The sequence below is a fragment of the Bombus vosnesenskii genome, unplaced genomic scaffold (genome assembly GCF_011952255.1).
Source record: "Bombus vosnesenskii isolate JDL3184/JDL3185 unplaced genomic scaffold, Bvos_JDL3184-5_v1.1 scf7180000013309, whole genome shotgun sequence".
Taxonomy (NCBI): domain Eukaryota; kingdom Metazoa; phylum Arthropoda; class Insecta; order Hymenoptera; family Apidae; genus Bombus; species Bombus vosnesenskii.
Window position 1 is genome coordinate 2,753,970 of NW_022882958.1, and position 14,302 is coordinate 2,768,271.

General features: G+C 40.7%; 1 long non-coding RNA gene and 4 other non-coding genes across 6 annotated transcripts; 2 read left to right on the plus strand and 3 right to left on the minus strand.

The window, feature by feature from the left end:
- Window positions 1-420: 420 nt before the first annotated feature.
- On the minus strand, window positions 421-9,970 carry LOC117234814. 2 transcript variants are annotated; one of them, XR_004493570.1, is made up of 3 exons: window positions 9,337-9,970; window positions 1,547-1,643; window positions 421-1,460 (listed from the first exon to the last, which is right to left on the minus strand). It is a non-coding gene; the product is annotated as an uncharacterized LOC117234814 (long non-coding RNA). The 2 variants fall into 2 exon arrangements; XR_004493571.1 differs by lacking the exon at window positions 9,337-9,970 and adding an exon at window positions 2,490-2,841.
- Window positions 4,449-4,531, plus strand: Trnal-uaa. Its single transcript has one exon. It is a non-coding gene; the product is annotated as a tRNA-Leu (tRNA).
- A 489-nt stretch (window positions 9,971-10,459) lies between the features above and the next one.
- On the minus strand, window positions 10,460-10,531 carry Trnaa-ugc. Its single transcript has one exon. It is a non-coding gene; the product is annotated as a tRNA-Ala (tRNA).
- A 432-nt stretch (window positions 10,532-10,963) lies between these two features.
- On the plus strand, window positions 10,964-11,035 carry Trnaq-cug. The gene has a single exon. It is a non-coding gene; the product is annotated as a tRNA-Gln (tRNA).
- Window positions 11,036-11,585: 550 nt separating this feature from the next.
- On the minus strand, window positions 11,586-11,665 carry Trnal-uag. Its single transcript has one exon. It is a non-coding gene; the product is annotated as a tRNA-Leu (tRNA).
- Between the last annotated feature and the right edge of the window lie 2,637 nt (window positions 11,666-14,302).

Genomic DNA, 14,302 nt, shown 5'->3' on the forward strand with positions numbered 1-14,302 from the left:
TCGTTACAACATTACATTTTGCATCTATTTCTATATATTACGCCTTCTTGCATCCTGGCCCATTGCATACCAGTTTATCAAGAGTATCGAGTCAATATCATTACCTCTTTTTGTAGTGAAGTACAAGAACAAAAACAATTAATCGCAATATAAGTTATTGTATGTTGAAGTTTAATGATTGCATTCTCTTTATGAAGAATTTATTTCTCTTATTTTTTTTTTTTTTTTGTTAAAGATATTATTTCAATGAAATATGGTTGAAATTACGTGTGTTATTACCTACTATTAAACGCTACTTCATCAATGAACTTCAAATACGAAACTTTGTTTGTTATGTGAAATTTAGTTATTTTGAAAGATCATGTATATTTAAACTAGAATCTAGGAAGCGATTTTCAACTTGGAAATTACGACAGACAGTCTAGTGCTTGTAAATTCCAAATTACATTGGAACGTTTTGAAGAATTCGTTGAACGCGAATGATAGACATAAATCAAATATTATTTTCTTTCAAGTAAAACTGTATAACATTGAGCGTTCAATTATTCGACACGGCACAGGAAATCAATTACCGTCTGAGCAATCTATCTACAAGCCCTGACAATGACACACGAAGAGAAAGGCTCTTTTCCGCGGCAGTTCGCAGTCTACCTCTTCTCTGTCCGCGTGCTCCTTCTTTAATAGCCTCTGCTCCCTGGCGAGCGAGGGAAGAGAGCAACCCAGCCATAAATATCCCGTAGGGTAATTAACCCTTTGAGGACGTTGAAGCTTTGACGATTTTAATAATCTTAAAAGACAGCGAGTCCCGTGATTAGTGTTCCTGTCGGCGGATGCAATCGACAGTGCTCTTCTCCACCAATGCTTAGTTCGGTACGCGTATACATCACAAAGTTCCGCTTTCCTCGGGATTGTACATTGTAATGAAAAGCAGAGATACACAGACCAGATAAAAAATGAAATGGAAGTTCGACGTCCTTTCTATTAAATTTCAGAACATTTTTGTTATCTCTCATTTATTACATACTCTGAAATATATTAAAAAAGATTGGTAGAACGTCGTAAAGGTTAGAAATAAGAAGTTTGAATGAATCTTTAATAAAATCTATTTTTTGCATGTAAATTATTCACTTGTCTTTCAAATTTACTTTACCATATTTAATTCATTAAATATACACAATAAGTGCAAAGACTAGACTGTGTATCTCTGCATATAACAAGGAAACTGACTCGTGCATGCTCTTAAAAAAGTCTTAAATACAAAGATGCCCTTTGGCATACGTAAATTGTACGTTACCGTGCGGAGACACCTGAAGATGATAATGAAGATGGTGCGACTCTGGTTCACGTAACTTTTGCCTCGTATGATACCCCCACGTAGGTTATAGCACTTTGAAGTATTGACATAAAAGCAGTCCCTCGTGGTACGACGAAAACAATGAGCGGTGAACATGAAACGACCCCTACTAGCCAATAACACACGTGGATTATTTCAAAAAGCTAATTTTTCTCTATAACCGTACACAGAGTCAAAGGACTACATACGTACATCATTGTGGAACTCCGTCTGCATTTTCTAGAAAGCGGAAATCCCATCGTACTTTCAACCGTACACGCTTTACATCTTCCATTGCAGTCTGCGAACGCTGAAAAGCCACCAGAACAAAGCTAATTCGAAATTTAAAAAGTGCAGCAGCGAATCAAATGCTTTACAACAATACCAACTTTGACCGTTACGACGCCATGACACTATTAATTTTTGTTCGACCGTTAGGTTGAGCATACCGTATTCCTATTCGCATTTTTAAACTTCACGCAGCAATATAAAAAAAAGTCGATCGTATATCATAATATCCCGATAACGAATAGGTTTTACTGCGTGTTTTTAAAGATACCGTCACGGATAAAAAATGTTTACGAAGCTTGATAGCGTAAAAATCAAGATGGATAAAAAATATCACACAACGGTATGCTGTTCCTTTCTCGCGATAACCCAGTAGGTTGAGGACGATCGCGTGTCGTTGATACTTATATGTAATCAGTATTTACAAACAAAATTCTTTATCAATCTTAGCATACAAAGCCCTTCCTTCATTTACCAAGGTTTGTGGTTTCTTATGCTATGATTATTTCTCGATAACCTAACCTGTCAATTACGTTTTCGTAGAAAAACATCTCGCGCATCGACCGCCACACGAAATTCATTTCTGTAGCTCACGTAAACCTTTGCTTTCAAAGAAAAGCATTAGGAATTCGGTCAATGCCTTCTAATAAAAAGCCAACTCAATCCTTTAAGTTGAACTTTTTGGGATTTGGACGATGTTCGATCAATCATAATTAATCAATTAATATTTATTGGCCATTTGCTTTTTTTATACGTACAGATTTCTATATGAACTATTTTATATCGCACGAAACGCAATCAAATTCTGTGTAAATTATCGAAATTCTAATGTCAGTTATATAAATGCAAGTGATTTCAGAATAAATACCTTTAGGCTAACCTGCTGCGTGGGTTCCAAATTCTTTGAAGAAGTTAAGTTTGGCATATGTTAACCTAAATTCAGACGACAGGAATCTATTCAGCAGCTGCGTTTCAGTGGCGTCGTGTTTACATTCGAAAACACATGTGTTTTTGTAGAAATTCGTGTTTCAACTAATCACTCTCCTATTTCACGACCTCTGAGGAGCTTGGCGTTCTACCGAATGTACAATGTTATATTGCGTCTCTTCGGTTCCGCGCATATTTCAAACGTTCATAGGCGTCTCTAGTAACGAATATCCTAATTTCACATCAGTTGCATATTGCTACTAAATAAATAATAAAAGCATTACTATCATTTACGTTTTAACTTATTTAACTTTAAATATAATTACTTTTATGTAATTACTCTAAGCTATATGTAATATATTACATTATATACGATACTATATTAACTTTAAATTCGATTTCGTTATTCAATAAGTAATATACATGAACAGAGCTCATTTGTTACAAAATTTTGCGCGGTTCTATTTTATTTTATTTCAAACCTATCAAAGCTCTCAGGACTTTTAAGACTTTTAAGCTTCGTATAATTTTCAAAGTGATTCAATTTTTTGGCCATATGTATACAAACATAATTATGTACATATACAGTTTCGAAGTACATATGTATGTAATTTGAAGTGTTTCAGATCCCATCACTAGGCGTCTCCAACCGCATGATGCATTTGTGTCTGAGACCGTGAAACGATTTATCGTATCTTCTTCAACACGAACACGAGTGGAAATTCACGAGCAATCACGTCGGAAGTGAAACGAAAAGTTTTGACTACTTAAAATATCGAGTATTCTGTTGAGTTCTCAAAGTGACGGAGAGTGATTACGTTAATGACATGGCGAAGTATGCTTTAACGACGGGATAGGTGCAGACTGGTACGACAGTGGTGGCACGCGATCCCAACATCAACCACGACATCAAACCTAACCCCGTTAGTAAATATACTAACAACGAATAGAACGATACACGACTACTTTCAGGGAAGTTACCGTTTTTTTACGACACGAAATATAGTCCAGACAGTACGATTCGGTTTTATTACGACGCCAACGTATATGTGTATGATACACTGACTTACACACAATCGTGTTGTGTACACAATTCCTTACTGTTATATCAGTGAAGCACCGTAGATGATACGCGTATAAATCCGCAGACCACTGTATTAAGTGTTAAAGCGACTAATGGAAACAGGTCGTTGGACTTTCTCACGTGAGAAGGTAGAAGATTATATCGGACCAAGATGAAGCGAGCCAAGTATATCCACCGTTTCGGTAAGTGTCTTGAATCATAATTATTTCAATCGCGTTCCCCCAGGGAAACGTGCATAAAAGCGCAACGTACGCTCTTGTATAATAGGGAGACAGAGGGGCGGGGAAGAGAGGGACAGAGAGAACGTTCGTATCTGAAAGCAATCGAGTTTTACGAGTGCGCGCTATTTTCTTAAGTCGATCATTAGTCAACATTGAAAACAACGAGGGTGAATAATGATTGTATTATTCAAATCGCCCTTCGCCTTTTACAACTTCCGTAATTTTTCTACGATTCCCAAGAAAGGAAAGTTCGTTACCGCTTCACGGTAAATTAATCTATTGTTCTGTAAATTGATAAATTTGCATCAGTCAAGGAGTCCGGCGTTGAATTTAAATAAGAATTTAAAAAAACCATTAGATCATAGTTGTGGGTGCCAAATAACTTTTTTAACATCATTTATCATGCTAAATTAAACTGTATGATTTGTTTAGAGATATTTGTATTTGCATAACATAGGTTAAAATTAAATTTCATTTTAAATTATACAATATGCATTTGTCACATATAATATGTTGTCATTTAGTGTAAATTATAAACTAATAGTAACTGATGAGTACCATATATACCTATATAACACTAGCACATTTCACCAATGCTAGGTTGGCCGAGCGGTCTAAGGCGCCAGACTTAAGTTCTGGTTCCCTCTGGGAGCGTGGGTTCGAACCCCACACTTAGCAAATATTTTTTGTTTTTTATTTCGTCCTATATACCAACACTAATTAAACGTATTTATCATCCGTATAGCAACTCTAATTAATTAATCGATTTATTTAAAGAATTTTCATATTTAATGAATATATATACATATAAATATATCTCATAAATTACATATCCAATTTCTCGGTCACGGAATAAAAATCTGAAATATTTCCTTAACGAGAAAATGGTGTTTAAATGAGAAGAGAAATGGTTTTGCTAACAAATCATTAATTGACGGGCTAGAAGCTGATTTGCAATTACGGGGTATCTCCGCGTAAAGATAAATGGTCGGGGCTTTCGCCGAAGCCGGATTCGAAGTGACTCGAGTCTCGTAACTGATGGCAGCGATAATTGAGCCGAGTATAAATGACTTGATGAATAGTCATAGACAATTAGGGAAACTGAGATAAGGCAACGAACTATGCGCGAGCAACTTTAGCCCGTTAATCCTGTTACACCGAGTCGAGTACCAACCATTTTCGTCTCCGTGTATTTACATAACCGTACGGGTTTCTTAGCGAACCCGACGACTTACCAACGTTTCCACGATCGTATCGTTCGTTTCACGTGCATAATTCTTATTCGACGAAACGTTCAGAGGCCTTACGAGCATGCTCATCCCCTTTTGTAAATCGTAGAGGCTTGTCAAACGTTTTATCGACGTTTCCAAGTTTCGCCAACAGTTTCATACGAATCGTCGTACCGGGAAGGAAAAAGAGCCGATTAAATCGGATTACCGAACAGCAGGGCCAGGCCCTGTTCCCAGAAGACCAGGACTTGACACCGTAAAAGTGTCACGAGACCACCCTATTCAAAAAGGGGATGCCGTGTGCCGGCATCGAGAAGAAAGCAAACGCCAAGAGTCGCCCGTTGAAATGCTTGTCACAACAATTTCGCTAAAAAAGCACAACTCCTGTGTACTTGCCGGCACGAGCACTATGAACCCGGCACACTTGTAATTTCATTCCACCGCATCTGTTGTCATTCTCACGTTACCACGCGAATATCTCGACTTTCTTCGTTACTTGCACGATTGCAGGATCACCGGGAACAGAGGCAGAGGGAGAGGCAGAGGGAGAGGCAGAGGACGGTGATCGCGTTGAAAAAGAAAGGAAAAAAATCAGACGCGCGTATTTCAAGCAACCCTTGCGCGAACGTTGCACAATGCAGCAGCTTCGAAGATCCAGCCCTTAGCTGAGGGGTGCCATTCCTGTCGATACTGTGGTCGACGTATAAAGGGTCTGCTATGAAAAAAAGGGGATGAACGACAGGGAGGAATGGAGCAGTTTGGGTAGGTGTCCGCGAATCGGGGTACTTCGCATTATTTTTTTCCTGTTGCCCTTCTGACTCGTTCCAAACTTCCTTTCTTCCATCTTTCTTCGTGTAACCACGTTCATCGATCGACGACCACTTTGCATTATGTAATTTGAGTTAGCAGTTAAATTCTTATCGATGCTTCGAGGAGTATCGAGGGTTCGTTGTTCGTTTCCCGCTCGTTCGACCCAACCGGTGTCACGATAATTCGATTGCAACACGTCGAAGCGTGAAAGCGAGACAGGAAGAAATTGAAAAACAGGTTCAACCTCGAAAATACCTCGGCTACGAAGCAATCCAACCCTCGACGAACAGAAAAGGGAAATCGTACTTGTAATACTTACGCGTTTCAAGCCTGACGTCCGGTGAAATCGCGTTATCCGGATTCGGAATATTAAATTCATCTCTATCTTCTCAGGCTATCGCCCCGCGTTATCGTCACCTTAATCGAAGCTTAAAAATGTGATTTCACCCCAACGAGATGTTCGCGCCCGACGATATCCCTTCGACTAAATTCAACGAGGTTTTATTCCAACAATCGGTCGGCTGAAACGAACGCTAGTTGCAAAGCCGATGTAAAATTTTGTTCGTTCGTGGGAATTTTTTCAACCATCCGCGTTACTTTCACAAACAGAATTGCCAGCGACAATGGAAACGCTTGTAAATCGTAAATCGAGCGTCAGCCACGAAAGGCTGCGCTTGACGCAGACAATTTCGCGATATCACGAAGATGAGGCAAAAATTAATCAAGCGAAAACCATAAATAACGATTCATGGCGGGCCGAGCGTACTCGGTCGGACAATGGATGACAAATCGCACGGCAAAGCAAAACAAACTGAGGACTAGATTAAGCTTCTCGTCTGCTCGATTCGCCGCTGCCTTTCGCCATTGTCATCGATACAGCGAGGATCAGCCTGGACATAATCTTCGTGGCTTATGGCGCAACGGCCAAGAAAAATGAAGCGTTTCTCGAACGCCCAGCGACGGTTTCTTTGAGCGAGTTCTCGTTTCGCTGTCGACCCTCTGTTACAACCGCGATAGACCGACCCACCCACTTCTTCCCGAGCTTCGCTTCGTCCGTGTGGCAACGATCTCGAGTGTTGGTCGTATGGTTGCACCGTTCACGGGGTGTACATCTTGAAGGAAGCCTCGGTGAATCGACTTGATCTCCGCGTAAGGTTATCAGAAGGTACGTAAACATAAACAAGAGGTGGCGTGAGCGTTGGCGGTTGCAGGGAGGAGTAGGTCGTCTTTGTGCAGAAGGGAAGATCGGATCGGGGCCGCGTTAAAAAAAAGAAGAAAAGAATAGCCGTCTTAAGAGCAGGACGCCATAGCAATCGTAAATGTTTAATATCGTGATTAAAGGCGCTGGCGCCTCTTATTATTATTTCAGTCTGGAGGACATTTCGCCCACAGTCCTCTTCTTGCTCCGCGTCACCGCGTTTCTTTTCAATTCTCACTTTCCTTCGTCGGCTTAAAAATCCTCCGTGAAAATTAGCCGCCTAAATATTTAAAGCTCCCCTACCCATTCGGCCGTTCGTTGCACGGCTTGGAACACTGTGCCGCGTGGAATCGGGCGCCGGGGGTGGTGATGGAGTCGGGGTGGAAGGTAGAAAAAAAAATAAGGAAGAGGGAAAAAAGGACGAAGAAAAAAATAGAGGAAGAAAAGGAAAAGAAAGGACGAGCGAGGAAGAGAGAAGAGCGGGAATACAAAAACAAGCGTCTGCGGGCCGCGTCATTGTCCCGGGCATGGAGACAGGCGTGATCTCTTCCATCTGATGGATTTCTGCTGCAGTCACCTCTAACCACCTCGCTCGTCACTTCCCGTTGCGCTCCGTACCATTGGACACCCGACTGACTTTTTCTTTTAAATCCTTTTTCCTTTCCTTTTCTTTCTCTCTTTTCCTCTCTGTTTCATTCGCCCTCGCCATTCAATCGAGGCTCGAACAGCTCGCACCCTCTCCCTTTCGTCGTTGCGAACAACGAGGAATACAGCGGTGCGAGAGCATCGAATTAACGCGTAATTTCTTCGAGGAGACTTATCACGCGAAGTGGAGACACCTACGTGACGCGAATTCTTGTTTGCCTCGAAGAGACACGAATTCACGGAACAACGACCCGAGATACCACGTCGAGGACGACGTTTCCGCGTCTCGTCGAACGCCCCAACGTGTACAGCTGCAAATCGAGGGACGAGAAATCCACGTGCCGTTCAATTGGACATTTAAATTCAGCCGGAAGTTTGCAGCACGCCTAACACGAAAAAGAACCGTGTTCCACGTGGAGGATGGTTTTATGTAGATCCGCGAGCCTCGGACACCGTATACATCAACGGATATTCGTAAATAAAATTTTCGCGAGGGTGACAAAATGGTCACACGCTCCACTGCTGACCCCATCGGGGTCAAAACTCGATATCTCTATGCGACGTGATTTTCTTCTTTTTCTTTATGTTGTTTTCACGTAGTTACGCCGCGACTCGGGGACACAATAAAATAGATACGGGATTGCCGGACAGAATATTATAACGGTCGAACGACAAGGGGGATCCGTTTCTTTCCCTTTCGAGGGAATAACGCGAGGAATGCCGGCTGATTTAGGCGACTCTATTAGATTTCTTCGCGTGTGTCCCACAGCGTTCGCAATCCGACACGCGCTACTCTCTAATTTTCCAGCTTTTTCTCTCTCTTTCTCTGTCCCTCTCTTTAGAATTCCTGTTCAAGGTCCTCGCGTTTCACAAGACAAGTTACAAAACGTCACCGTTTCGCGATGACTTCGCGCTCCTTTTTCTTTCATCGAGATGCACCGACCGTCCACCGGCAGTGCAAAATAGATTTACGTAACGCGGAGAGCCAGAGGCACAGTGGACGCCGATGAATTTGCATGGTGGATAATGGTTGGCTTGAAACAATGGAAAAAGAAACGAGCTGTGCCGCCACCGCCGCCACGGTCGTATCTTTTTTCGCGATCGACCGTGTCTTTTGCCTCTTTCCTAGCCGACTGCCGCAACATTTAAACGGTCACGTTTACCTCCGATCAATCAAGGCCTTTATTCCCGCATCGCTGTGTATTTCTTGCACCGTACCAACTCATCGGCGGTTCTATTACGTTACAACCGAGCTATGTTTCTGCCTTACTGCGTCGTTTCTCCGTAGTACGATGATTAATACTCTCCGGTTCGCGACGTTGTATACTCCGCGATAGGAAGAAAGAAGAGAAGGAAGCACGAAGAAAAAAAGAAACGTGCGAGAGAGAGAGAGAGGAGAGGCGAAAAAAAAAGAAGCTGTCACAGTATATTTCACGCGATTATTCTCTTCGCGTTTATCGTCACGAACAGATACGAAGTATCCGGCCGCGCGATGAGCACGGCAATTCAAACGATACCATCTTTCTCCGTCTTCGACCACGGGGACCGCTTTTCACTCGTTTATACGAAACTTTTGCATATGACGAATCGAGGACTATTACCATTCAATCTCCTTCGCTCGGCTTCGTTTGCATCCTATCATCTCCCCGATGCTTCTCGCTTTACATACGGCCATGGCCATCCAGTTGAATACGACGACTCGCGATTCTTCTGCCTCTTGCTTTTCTTATATGAATTCTTTTTTATTCCTCTAATCTTTATTCTTCTTTCTCTCCTTTTTTTTTTTTTTTTTTTTTCGTACTCGTATTACTCGTATTTTCGTTCGGTGTGTGACTCGTCTCGCGATCGGTGTACGCTGCATCGCGTCGATAATCGTACTGCACGTGTTCGCAATCGCGAAGTCAATCACGTGCCATAAGTGCGTAGTTGCTGCTCATTTCGAGGCGCTATGCGAAACGTGTTTGATCATGGTTAACGTTTAATTGTGTAGCGTGCATGTGAAATAATGATAAAAGAGGCACGCGGGAAACGAAACACTCGCAAATCAATCTGATCAACTCCATTTTTTATAAATTTCTCAATCTCCGTAGCCGATCAATATGATTGGAGTTTAACTCGTCAGGAACTGAACGATGTACTATGTATGTATCTTGATGAAGTCGATTGGTTTAATTCACAGGTGAAGCGTACGTTATAACGACATCATTAAATACGAAATACTACGAGTATAATGCTTGTAGTTAAATAATATTCACGATATCATTAATTAAACGATACTAATAATATTTATCGATATTAACTAGAACAAGTAATTTATTATTTTGATAATAGGTAAAGAAGTAAAGAAAGAACGCTATAGATTAGAACGATACAAGATAATGCGTATATATAACGTACATATAATCCGGGCAGCTATACGACTGTCGCCTTTGAATGTCGAGCAACGTCTGCCAGAATTAGATTTCAACGATATAAGATAATGTGTATATACAACGTACTTATAATCGAAGCAGGTATACGACCGTCACCTTTGAACGACGACCGACATAAATAGATTCGAACGATACAAGATACGTCAAGTGTAGTCAAGACAAGTACATGACCGTCCCGTATGTTTGGATACCGAGCGACTTCCAGAATATCGTGTTCTCCTCTGCCAATAATGGGATATTGTAAGTAAGTCTAAATGAATATTTCGTGAAGAGTAAAAAAAAAAAAAAAAATTGGAGATGCCGGGGATCGAACCCGGGGCCTTTCACATGCAAAGCGAACGCTCTACCACTGAGCTACATCCCCGTTTTTTAATTCAATCGAACAAATCGAAGAACAGATATCTATAATTATTATCGATCTTGTTGAAACAATTTTTATTCCTATTTAACGTAATTACATACACGTTTTAAGATTTAATCGAAATGTATAAATACATCTTTCGTCGTTTTTAGAGAAAGATATCTTTACACGTTAGTGAATTGATTCAATCATGGCGTTTTGAATCATGCATCGATCATCTGTGCTTAAAATATTTTGACGATTTTATTTATTTAATTGTTTATTAATTTGATTTCTAAAGAAAGATGGATATACAGTAAGAGTCTTGTAGTTTTTAGTGCTGCCTTACGATCGAATCGATTCTTGACCTTGTCTCAGTGACGTTTCTGTATTTATGATAATGACCTACAATTTCAAGGTCACATTTGGTTTATATTTTTATTAACCCTTCTCGAAGGTCTCATGGTGTAATGGTTATCACTCTGGACTCTGAATCCAGCGATCCGAGTTCAAATCTCGGTGGGACCTTTGAATTTTGGACTTTTTTAACCAAAATTTTTAACCATAACCATTTTAACCATAGACACGAACTATATCTTCGATATTTTACTAACTTATTCCCTTAAGTTAAAATTTACACGACGTTTTTAGTTTTTTAGCTTTATCGAACTAACAAATTATATTTTACAATACATGCAAGTTTATATTTAACACTCAAATGTTTGCGACATGAATACTAATAACAGAGTATTCATTTCTCTCTATACTGTTACACGGTTATTACATATCACGCTTAAACTAACTTGCATTGTGTGCATTGCTTTAACAGATACTCAGTATGCTACGCTGAGGCATAACAATGTAAAATTGCATTACTTATCGTTATGATCCTCTCCTAAAGGATCGACATCGTGAATTATCGATTACCCATATCTTCCTAGATCCAACAAAATTGTAGTTAGTGAATTTCATAAATTTTACGATATCGGATATATTTATGAAAAAAAAATGAGATTGCGTGTGCATCTTACACTTTGGCGACTATCATTAATTGTAAGAGCGAAAAAAAAAAAGGAATTGACAGCGGTGGGATTCGAACCCACGCCCTTACGGACTGGTGCCTAAAACCAGCGCCTTAGACCGCTCGGCCACGCTGCCTCGAAAACTTTTCGTCCCTATCTCCGTACATGACGTTTACGCCACCATATATATTACATAACACGAGTTACCGTGCTACCCAACAAACATTTTTCATTACATCAAATTTCAATAGCAGGATCTATCATATTTGCTATCTTGATTCAATAATCTCTAGTATTCCGATATGCCTTTGTAGCGGCACATCGGTCAACGGAAGATTTGAGTCGAGACAGACTCATATTATTGTGCCTTGGAATACCAACGTTTTTTTGGTTTGCTAGGTTCAAAAGTAAACAAACTCCGGACAAAATATTATTGCCGTTATTTATAATCGTCAACCGAAGTTACATTTGAATTTTTCGTGACAACAACTGTAGTTATAAATAGACGAAGGTGCTCTCTCGGACAGTTCAATAGTAGAGTAATTAACAATTTATATTAGAGATTTCATCACTCGTATCTTTGTTAAACGAATCGACACGTTTAATAATCACCTCAGCTTTTAAATAGGAAAAGCGAAATATATTTTTTTAAGTAAATAATAGGCTATGCATATTTGCAGGCTAATCACGATTGTTGTTAAAATAATTTTAAGAGCGACTCGGTTGCTCCTTGGTCTATGCAGAATCTTAAAGCAAATGTAAAAATGAGAAGAAACGTAATTAGAAGTTCTTAAAAACTTGTAATTCATTTATAAAACTAGAGTAAGTTCTAGAAACCACCAACAATAGTTACTCCAGTTTTATAAATAAATTTGATGTCTTGAAGAGGTTTGTATCACGTTTCTACTTATATTCTTACTGAAGCTTGCTTAAATAGAAACGTAATTATAAAATCTCTATGCTTCGTGGAACGTTGTCTGGAAAACGCAGCAATACGTTACACGCGATGTAGCCTATTTTTGTACGTCAGAAATTACTTCTCCTGCGCTAGAAACAATTAATTAAGTCAACAAACGGGCAATTAAGGCAGGAAGTAGCCATCGTGAAGCAATGATTAAACGTTTTCATCGCGGCCTACGGACGATCGTCGCAGGTTATCATCATGATAAAGAGGTGGTCTCGCATTCTGCCGACAGTGTGTGTTATACGTGTAGGAGCGTACACGCGGGTCGTCTATTCTTGCCAAACGAGTTGCGTAATCCAACGAAGCATCGTGTTTCGCGTAACACGGCTCTAACCACCGTTAAGAAGAGGGGAGAAACTTAATTCACGAGGAACGAAAATTTTTACGATCGATTTCAACGGTCGTTACTCTCTCGTGTAGTTTCTGTTTCTTTTTCTTTTTTGTTCTTTCTTAAAGGTACGCTTGCACATTCAGCTCGACGAAAGGAAGAAAAAGAAGCGACGAAATCGGCGATGATACGCACGAACGTACGTCATTATGGTCGCGAAACGAAACTTCGTTTTTATTTTCCCTTCCCGGCAGCGGCGCGATAATATCTCAATATAAAAATTCATGCTCATAACGCGACTTCGAGTTTGAGTCTTCTTATTTTTCCTCTTTCTTTCTCCTTCTTCCTTCCCCTCGCCTTTTTTTTTCCTTATCGCGTCTCTCGGGGACGACGAGCGTAAAACTAACGCTTTAGAGAGAGAAAGAAAGAAAACGCCAGCCATGCCGAAACGACTGCGGACAGATCGATAAATTCGCGTGAATATTCTTGTAGCTGATAAGCCGGACAGATAAGGCGAAATCGGTCTTTGCAAGTGAGGATCCCCTCGTTACGGGGTTGGAGATACGAGCATACTGCAAAATAGAAGATAAATGCCGCGATTTCGTATTCTTTACACCGATGTTTTATAACCTCGCCCCTTTTTACCTCGGATATATTCACTTTTTTCATTTATTTATCGCACTACCGGATCTCTAGAAATCACATTGTACAAATTTTCATAACGTTTCCTCGTACGGTTAACGTCCTCTACGCGTGCACGCTCGTTACGATCGACGTCGATATCGACGAGTAACGTGTTCGTATTGATAGTTCGATACGTGACGATATCGTTCCTTGACGGTGGAAAGGTTCGCGACAGAAGCGGTACCTGTTTAGCATCGCGTTTAGCAGAATCACGCCGCCACTTTAACCTAATACTCGTGGCTGTCGCGGTAAATGATGGATCGTTAGCGGCGATCGTAGTCCTACGTAGATGATCCCGATGACTTGCACCGACTGAATTACGTCCCGCATGTTGCATATCATAGAGAAAATCCTTGCGCGTATATCAGCGTATTGCGTTACGAGGGGCTCGCGCGGGGGCGTTCATCGTCCATGGATTCCCATGAAATAAACTGCTAGAAGCCAATTGGGGATGATAAATCTATTATTTTCGGCGAATCATCGGACCTATCGAAGGGAACAGGCTCTCGTAGCCGGATAATATACTCGACGTACGTACAGGTGCTCCGTTTCGTGACTTACAGTTCGTTCGTTTCGATAACGCAAACTCATCTTTCGTCCGACTAACGATTAACCGGACGATACGATCGTTTCGCGCGTTAAACGATCTTTCCCTGAACGATCGAATTCATCAGCGTGGTCGTGCAAGAATCACGTGGAAAACTTCAAATAATCAGCGAACCACGAAATAATCCGATTGGATGTTATCGCATTGGCGATTTATCGGCAGGGTCATTGATCGATGGTCGCGCCCTGAT